Raw genomic sequence first — 9,521 nt, forward strand, 5'->3', positions numbered from 1 at the left:
CCCTAACACCTCGCTACACTTCGTTACGTCCGCTACACCCCCTTCTCCAATTTTCATAAAAATTTTACTCCTACACTTGGTTACACCTCGCTACACGTTCTTAACTACGCTACAAGATGGGTGTCTCTCTGGCGAGTAAAAAGTGACCATCTTACAGCCTATTACACCTCGCTACACTTCGTTACGTCCGCTACACCCCCTTCTCCAATTTTCACAAAATTTTCTCCTACACTTGGTTACACCTCGCTACACGTTCTTAACTACGCTACAAGATGGGTGTCTCTCTGGCGAGTAAAAAAGTGACCATCTTACAGCCCCTAACACCTCGCTACACTTCGTTACGTCCGCTACACCCCCTTCTCCAATTTTCACAAAAATTTTACTCCTACACCTGGTTACACCTCGCTACACGTTCTTAACTACGCTACAAGATGGGTGTCTCTCTGGCGAGTAAAAAAGTGACCATCTTACAGCCCCTAACACCTCGCTACACTTCGTTACGTCCGCTACACCCCCTTCTCCAATTTTCATAAAAATTTTACTCCTACACTTGGTTACACCTCGCTACACGTTCTTAACTACGCTACAAGATGGGTGTCTCTCTGGCGAGTAAAAAGTGACCATCTTACAGCCTATTACACCTCGCTACACTTCGTTACGTCCGCTACACCCCTTCTCCAATTTTCACAAAATTTTACTCCTACACTTGGTTACACCTCGCTACACGTTCTTAACTACGCTACAAGATGGGTGTCTCTCTGGCGAGTAAAAAGTGACCATCTTACAGCCCCTAACACCTCGCTACACTTCGTTACGTCCGCTACACCCCCTTCTCCAATTTTCACAAAATTTTACTCCTACACTTGGTTACACCTCGCTACACGTTCTTAACTACGCTACAAGATGGGTGTCTCTCTGGCGAGTAAAAAGTGACCATCTTACAGCCCCTAACACCTCGCTACACTTCGTTACGTTCGCTACACCCCCTTCTCCAATTTCACAAAATTTTACTCCTACACTTGGTTACACCTCGCTACACGTTCTTAACTACGCTACAGGATGGGTGTCTCTCTGGCGAGTAAAAAGTGACCATCTTACAGCCTATTACACCTCGCTACACTTCGTTACGTCCGCTACACCCCTTCTCCAATTTTCACAAAATTTTACTCCTACACTTGGTTACACCTCGCTACACGTTCTTAAGTACGCTACAAGATGGGTGTCTCTCTGGCGAGTAAAAAGTGACCATCTTACAGCCTATTACACCTCGCTACACTTCGTTACGTCCGCTACACCCCCTTCTCCAATTTTCACAAAAATTTTACTCCTACATCTGGTTACACCTCGCTACACGTTCTTAACTACGCTACAAGATGGGTGTCTCTCTGGCGAGTAAAAAAGTGACCATCTTACAGCCCCTAACACCTCGCTACACTTCGTTACGTCCGCTACACCCCTTCTCCAATTTTCATAAAAATTTTACTCCTACACTTGGTTACACCTCGCTACACGTTCTTAACTACGCTACAAGATGGGTGTCTCTCTGGCGAGTAAAAAGTGACCATCTTACAGCCTATTACACCTCGCTACACTTCGTTACGTCCGCTACACCCCCTTCTCCAATTTTCACAAAATTTTACTCCTCACTTGGTTACACCTCGCTACACGTTCTTAAGTACGCTACCAGATGGGTGTCTCTCTGGCGAGTAAAAAAGTGACCATCTTACAGCCCCTAACACCTCGCTACACTTCGTTACGTCCGCTACACCCCCTTCTCCAATTTTCATAAAAATTTTACTCCTACACCTGGTTACACCTCGCTACACGTTCTTAACTACGCTACAAGATGGGTGTCTCTCTGGCGAGTAAAAAAGTGACCATCTTACAGCCCTAACACCTCGCTACACTTCGTTACGTCCGCTACACCCCCTTCTCCAATTTTCATAAAAATTTTACTCCTACACTTGGTTACACCTCGCTACACGTTCTTAACTACGCTACAAGATGGGTGTCTCTCTGGCGAGTAAAAAAGTGACCATCTTACAGCCTATTACACCTCGCTACACTTCGTTACGTCCGCTACACCCCTTTCTCCAATTTCAATAAAAATTTTACTCCTACACCTGGTTACACCTCGCTACACGTTCTTAAGTACGCTAGAAGATGGGTGTCTCTCTGGCGAGTAAAAAAGTGACCATCTTACAGCCCCTAACACCTCGCTACACTTCGTTACGTCCGCTACACCCCCTTCTCCAATTTTCATAAAAATTTTACTCCTACACTTGGTTACACCTCGCTACACGTTCTTAACTACGCTACAAGATGGGTGTCTCTCTGGCGAGTAAAAGTGACCATCTTACAGCCCCTAACACCTCGCTACACTTCGTTACGTCCGCTACACACCCCTTCTCCAATTTTCATAAAAATTTTACTCCTACACTTGGTTACACCTCGCTACACGTTCTTAACTACGCTACAAGATGGGTGTCTCTCTGGCGAGTAAAAAGTGACCATCTTACAGCCTATTACACCTCGCTACACTTCGTTACGTCCGCTACACCCCCTTCTCCAATTTTCATAAAAATTTTACTCCTACACTTGGTTACACCTCGCTACACGTTCTTAACTACGCTACAAGATGGGTGTCTCTCTGGCGAGTAACGACGCGACTGCTCTTTTACAACTTTACCGTTCTATTCCATACTTAATATCTACATGCATCACCTCAACATATCTTGAAAATTATCATGTTTTAGCTTTCATCAATCACCAACGTACCCTAGTATAGTTTTTAAATTATTTGTAGGGGTCCCTGGTCCTTTAAACGAAGTTCAGGTGACCCTCTCTCTTTTACTACTCTCAACTTTCTTTCTCTTCTTAAAGGCATAATTATTCACGATATGTAAATCGATGGCAAGACGAGCTGTTCCATACCAGACTCTCTATGTGAAAATAGTCCCATCTAAAATAGGCTGCGCATTGATATATTTCACTGTAATTAGACTTGTTTTCCTAGCATTCGCTACACTCGCAACACCTAAATACGTAGCGAAGGGGTAGTCTATAAAAAGTTTGCACCTCGGATCTTGCAGTGTATAATGTAATATGTACAGAGTCAGGGCCGATCATGCCGGACGACGCTCACTGGCTTCGAACTCAGTTTAAATTTCCTTTTTATTCGTTTTCTACAACTACAAATTCACTGGCATTGCCAAAACTATAAAATAATAGCAATAATGCACCCCCTCCCGGCCCATAATGGACTCAAGCAAACTTTGCACTCCATAATGTACTGGCTTCGCCTCGTACATTATGTCGTGCAAAGTTTGCTTTCGTCCATTATGAGCCGGGAGTGGGTGCATTATTGCTTAAGTATTAACAGCTATGAACAGTAGATACAGTAGGTAACAGTAATTCACGGGTATATACGTATTATCACTGATAATAACAGTAATTAACAGTGTTAACAGCTATGAACAGTAAATACAGTGAGTAACAGTAATTCACGGGTATATACATATTTTCACTCATAATAACAGTAATTAACAGTATTAACAGCTATGAACAGTAGATACAGTGAGTAACAGTAATTCACGGGTATATACGTATTATCACTCATAATAACAGCTATGAACAGTAAATACAGTGAGTAACAGTAATTCACAGGTGTATACATATTATCACTGATAATAACAGTAATAAACAGATGATTAATATTAATGAGCTTATAAATATTAATACTACTTATTAATATTAATGAATACGCCATCTTGTTACAAGTTACATGGAGCCACTACCAGATTTGGAGACTGGATTTCAATCAACAGCAGCTGAGAGAAGTGTAACCGTATCGTCCGCAAAAAACTCATTCTAGCAAACTATAAATCGTCAAACAATGGAAAAATCAAGAGGCAAGAAACTATCTACTCACTTTGGTGACCATGGTAAGTATTCAATATGAAGTTTTATGGTTTCAGTCGTGCAATATTTCGAGTCATCGTTATTCATCGTATGCACTGGTAGGCATATATATGCATTTGACCTTGGTTCATGGATACACAAAACCGGCCAAAACCCGACAATCGTTGTATCTTAACTATGATCAGACCTAATTCCCATACATTTTTGAAAGACATTGAGGTATAATATCCGCACTGAACCATGATTATAAGTTAGAAAATTTATATCATTGTCTCCACAATGTAAGGAAGGGTTACGTAATAACAGACCATTCAAATTCCACGGTATCAGTGATTGTCCGTTAATTCTGAGCTAGCCCATTATCACGTGCATCTTCAACCAATCATTTGTGACAATTCCGGTGGATTGCATGGCCACAGCATGACAGACCCAGAAAACATGTTATCAATGGACCATGCAGCTCCATCATCATATTTTCGTTAAATCAACTTATATTAATAAATGTGAAATTTATGAAAGAGTACACTGCAAATACTGTAATTGCTTTTAAAGACAGAACTTATTTTTCTATTTGGTAGCAAACATTTTACCTGCCTGTGCCATTCTGAGCAGTACAGGTTTACTGATGAAGTTCTTCATAGTGAATGTTTTATATTTTTTAGAAACTGCATTTTTGTGAAAGTTGTCAAGTACTTTGATTACACAAATATTGTAATAAACAAGGTTACATACTAATTTTATTTTATTGCATTCAATATTTCTTACAATGAAGATGCTGGCAGTTATACCTGGTTCAAGAGTATTTACTTATGAACAGCAGATGAACAATGCAAGGAATAAAGGAATACACTGAAAGAGTCTGGGACCAAAGCAGCACTCTTCCTGCTGCAATGCTTCTACAAAACAAAGGATCTGGTTGGAAAAAAACTTGAAGGGTGCTAACTGTCGTGAAAGCATTGATCCTAATACTGTTTCTGCAATTATTGGTAAGTTTCATATATTCCTTTCTCTTTCCCTACAAGCACCTCACATAGTGCAATGAGTGTAACTTTATGTGAAATTAACATATTTTGTATTTTTGCTCACATGAAGTCCATGCTGACTATTGTTATCTAACTATTGATCAACAGATACTGATGGAAGCAGAAGTGACGATGGAGATGGCAGTATCCATGGCAATACATTTCCTGAGCATTCTGGTGTACAAATGGATACTGATATTGACTGATATAACTAACAGTGAGTGAAGCATTCCATGAATCTGTCAAACTTGTTTCAACGCAACAGAGACTTCATACTCAGAGAACATTTCATCATTACATTTTTCACAATGCAAGTACAGTGAAACCTAATCCTTCGAACAAACCATCTCAAACTGTGCAATCATTTTTACTGGACTGCTGTTTTCACATTTCACTATTTTACAGAAAAGATATGTACATTTACCTTATAATGAAGTGTGACATCACTCAGGACAGTACATTAAGCAATTTTACTATTTGTCAACATGCTGAACAATGCAAGTTTGGATATTTTGTAAAACCTTTTCACTTCGACAGTACTTTGATAATGTTGTCAAAATACAGTACTCATGCCGATAAAACAAACTTCTGAGAAACTGTATTTTACCTCTTTGTTTCAAACTGCTGAATTGAACACAAGAATTTTATTTCTGCTCCAGCTTCAACAGTGTCATACTGATTTTTTCACACCATTTTGTACATTCAAGTTTTTTGGTGAAATTGTCATTTGTAATGATATTTTAACTCTGCTGTTTGAAATATTAATGCTTATTTGAAGATGTTTTTTATTACACAAGTGCCGATAAGTGCTAAAATTAATGGCAAATATTTAAATGTATTGGTTTATAAGTTAGTCTGTCACTTACAATATCCTAAATTGCTCATCACAAATTTTCTAAAAATACAAGAGTTAGAATTTTGGACACAAATATTTGAACGCACACAACAGTAATGGTAACGTCATCTTTCAAAATATGCATTGTTGTTGTTTATATCTTTCACACTGTTATTAAAGTATGATCACTGTTGTTAATTAAGCAATATGATTGTTTCAGTGTGTGCTTTGAATAAGAGACAGGAAAATGAGGTGAGTGTTGCTGTTGACAATCAACATCAAGAGACTAAGGTAACTTATCAATACTGCATGAATGAGTAACCCTATCGATCACACACCCCCCCCAACCCCCCCCACCCCCGCAGTCGATTTGATAATGGATGACTAGCATATACATTATGTGTACTTGTTTATGCTCGACGAAATCAAGTACGCCCTGTGTACACTTTTTACCCCTCCACAACAAGTACACTCCATGCATACTTTTTTCACGGAGGTTCCCTAAGATTAAGTACGCTCTACGTATACAAAAGCGTTCCAATATTGGATAGCTTTAAGTAGCATCACATTGGATTCTGTGTACTATATAGGTACACTCTATGTGTAAAACATGTATCTTTTTCTTTACTGATTCTGTACAAAGATAATACATAGTTTTGAGAAATATGTACACTTCACGGGCTACATAAAGTAGGCAAAATGTAGGGTGAATTTTGGTAAGGGTGAGCCGCTTCAGAAAGCGACGCTTACAGAACCCCCTGTGGAGTCCACCTTCGGAACGGTGGCGGAAAGTAAGTTTTCCCCCTCCGGAACGAAACCAAGTCCCGGCCCCTCTACATTGTATGAGATGGACTAATACATAATTTTATTTATTATGACTAATGTTAAACCTGAAAATATACATTGCTGTTCTCCAACTCCGTAAGGAATTCCGTAATTATTTTATTTTTCTATTTTATATACTTGTCAGCAATCATGGATACTAAAACAGTTGTAAACACAATGTATGATGGTATTGTAATAGCTGGACTTGCGATGGGATATCTAATGATCTCCAGCAAATTTCTGAAAATGGATATGGGCGATCCAAGTCGACCAAATTTGACTCAGTGGGTAAAATTAGGCAGTGCGACTGCTGCCGCGGTTGCGACCAAAGATCTCCTTGAACAGAAAAATATTATTCCTGCAGAACCTTATACTTTGTAATGTATATACAATGCGGAGATGATCATTTGGATTGAAAGCAAAACAGGCAAACCGGTTACTGTTAATTTTAACCCTTGCATTGACATATCACAGTTTACTCAAATAAAACTATTACAGTGTTCACTTTTTAACTCATGGTATAACATAACGGGGATGAATAGTATATTAAAATATCAAGAAGGCGACCAACCGAAGAAGACTAAATCAATACGTCCAGGTAACTACAATATCGATACACTCAACAAAGCAATCGGGTTGAAACAGAAAATTAATTTTGAAAAACATCTGCCGACAAACCGCGTTCTTCTAACTTTGGCTAACGATATTAAAGGGCCTATGACATGCCCCATACAACCAAACGTAAAATCACTCTTTGGGTCTTGAAGTTAGCCTACGTCCCTGTCTTGCATTGCGTATCGCCCCCCTTGTCCAGATAAAACGCAAGTAAAAGTTACGGATGGGCGTGTACCCCTAACCCAACTTGTTCGACTTTTTTCGGCTTTTCGAAGTTGAGCCGACGACTTATCTTAATACGGGCAAACAGTCTTTCACACCTCCGCAATCTCATGTCCGTAAGGGTGTGAGGCAAGGGCTTCCTTTGCTCAGAACGTACACCAGGCGCGCAACGCACGAGAGAACATTGTAAGTTACCAACAGTCACATGTCGTGTACGGCCGATCGCCGCGCCGATCGAGTAAATTAAAATGACTGCAATCTCATGTCCGTAAGGGTGTGAGGCAAGGGCTTCCTTTGCTCAGAACGTACACCAGATGCGCAACGCACGAGAGAACATTGTAAGTTACCAACAGTCACATGTCATGTACGGCCGATCGCCGCGCCGATCGAGTAAATTAAAATGACTGCAATTAAATGACTTGTCAGGGTATCTGATTAGGTGTACTATGCTTTCGTGCCAAATATGGGAAATTTCATTGGGAAACATTTGCGAGCCAGGAAGCTTCCGTCTCTACACAATTGTGAACGGTGAAGACGGCGATTCAAAATGGCGACCCGACAATGCAGCGACAAGCTTTCTTGTTTTTTCTTCATCAAAACATGTACAAAATAGGCCTAACGCATCATTTTTTGCTGGGTTCGTTTGCTCTGAAAATGCATGGGAACATGGGTCGATTGCACCATTTGTCTCGTGCTCCAAGGAAATGATAGTTCTGTCAAAGGTCGACGTCCTAACAGCTCAGAGTGAGTTTTCGGAAAGGGTAGTGAATTGCGCCCAACCAAAGTAGTTTCATAAATGACGAGCACTACGAATTCTTATTACCATACCCACGGTCCCTCATTTTGTGGAGGGACCGTGCCATACCTTTTGTGTTTATCGTCAAAGTGTTAACACGACGGAAGTGGTATATAGGGGTCAAGTTGCAAAATTTTGACCCCGTGTTTGAGTGCGTAGTAATCGGACTGCTGTTGCAATAATCGGACGTCGTATTTGGAAAGTGAGTAGGGGCTAAATGTTGGTAATTTGAAACTTCAAAACCCCAATTTTCATTTTCAATGTGTTTAAAAAACTAAATGTAAATATTTCGTGATAATTAGTTACGTTTAATATACGACATAACCATATTTCGACGTGTTTGGCGCTTACCTATGGGCTGTCTTTGTGTGTTGCTTTCGGCACCTTTTATCGTATGGTCTGGCTAACATTGCCGAATTTGTATAGCCCGAAATAGCTTCTACTAAGCAAACTATCAAAAACGGGACAGCAGTATCACTTCACTTAATATGAGGTCACACAACTTGTAAAACGCTATCATTAAGGAGCGAAGTGAGTCCGACGAACAGAATGTGATTGCATGTCCAAAACCGAGGTCGTTCGAAAACTGAATGCTGAGTGTACTGTAGGCCTACTGCAGCTACAACATGAAATGCATTCAATCAAAATACTCAGGTGCGGGATTGCTCCACATTTTATAAAATAAATTCAACCGTGAAAAGTTCAAACTAAGACTGATACTGTCTTATTTCATACAAAGAAATGAAAGTAGGCTCGTCGTACTGTGAAATCTGTCCCGAGCATTCGATTGCTTTGTCCACTGGCCCTTTGTCATTCCGAGTCAGAATCTGACTCTGATTTGGAACGACTCGTCCCGGATGCCTGGGTTGCCTATGTGTCTTTAAGCTAATTCCCCTCGAAATCACTTTCTGAATTCTGGTCAACACTGTCCTCGCTGGAAGCAACTTGATAAGTCCCTGCAGCTGGACCGCCGGTGCACGGTGTGGCTTCCTTGCCAGTGTTTACTGGGCGTCTGTGAGCACTGTTTATATAGCTGACTTTGTTTGTGGTCTAATTTATACAAGGACCGCTAAATACACTTTCGTGACAATAGCGTTGTACAAATGACGTCAACTCTACCTGTTTGTCAATATGCAAATACCGCTGCCTGGCTCGGGTGCGAAGAGGCCCCTTGATCACCAAGCAAGAAAAGGGAGTCAAATTTCGCCCTTCGCGCACATCTTTCCGAACTGACACAATATGCAATCCATAGACAGGTCCCCTAGCTGAGTTTTTGAAGGGAAAA

General features: G+C 40.5%; 1 long non-coding RNA gene across 1 annotated transcript; it reads left to right on the top strand.

Annotated features, from left to right (window-relative positions):
• The first annotated feature begins 3,897 nt into the window (after positions 1-3,897).
• Positions 3,898-5,984, top strand: LOC139126823 (uncharacterized). Its single transcript, XR_011550812.1, has 3 exons — positions 3,898-3,944; positions 4,694-4,907; positions 5,052-5,984. It is a non-coding gene; the product is annotated as an uncharacterized lncRNA (long non-coding RNA).
• The last annotated feature ends 3,537 nt before the right edge of the window (positions 5,985-9,521 follow it).

This window comes from Ptychodera flava, unplaced genomic scaffold (assembly GCF_041260155.1).
Source record: "Ptychodera flava strain L36383 unplaced genomic scaffold, AS_Pfla_20210202 Scaffold_128__1_contigs__length_163778_pilon, whole genome shotgun sequence".
In the NCBI taxonomy this organism is placed as follows: Eukaryota; Metazoa; Hemichordata; class Enteropneusta; family Ptychoderidae; genus Ptychodera; species Ptychodera flava.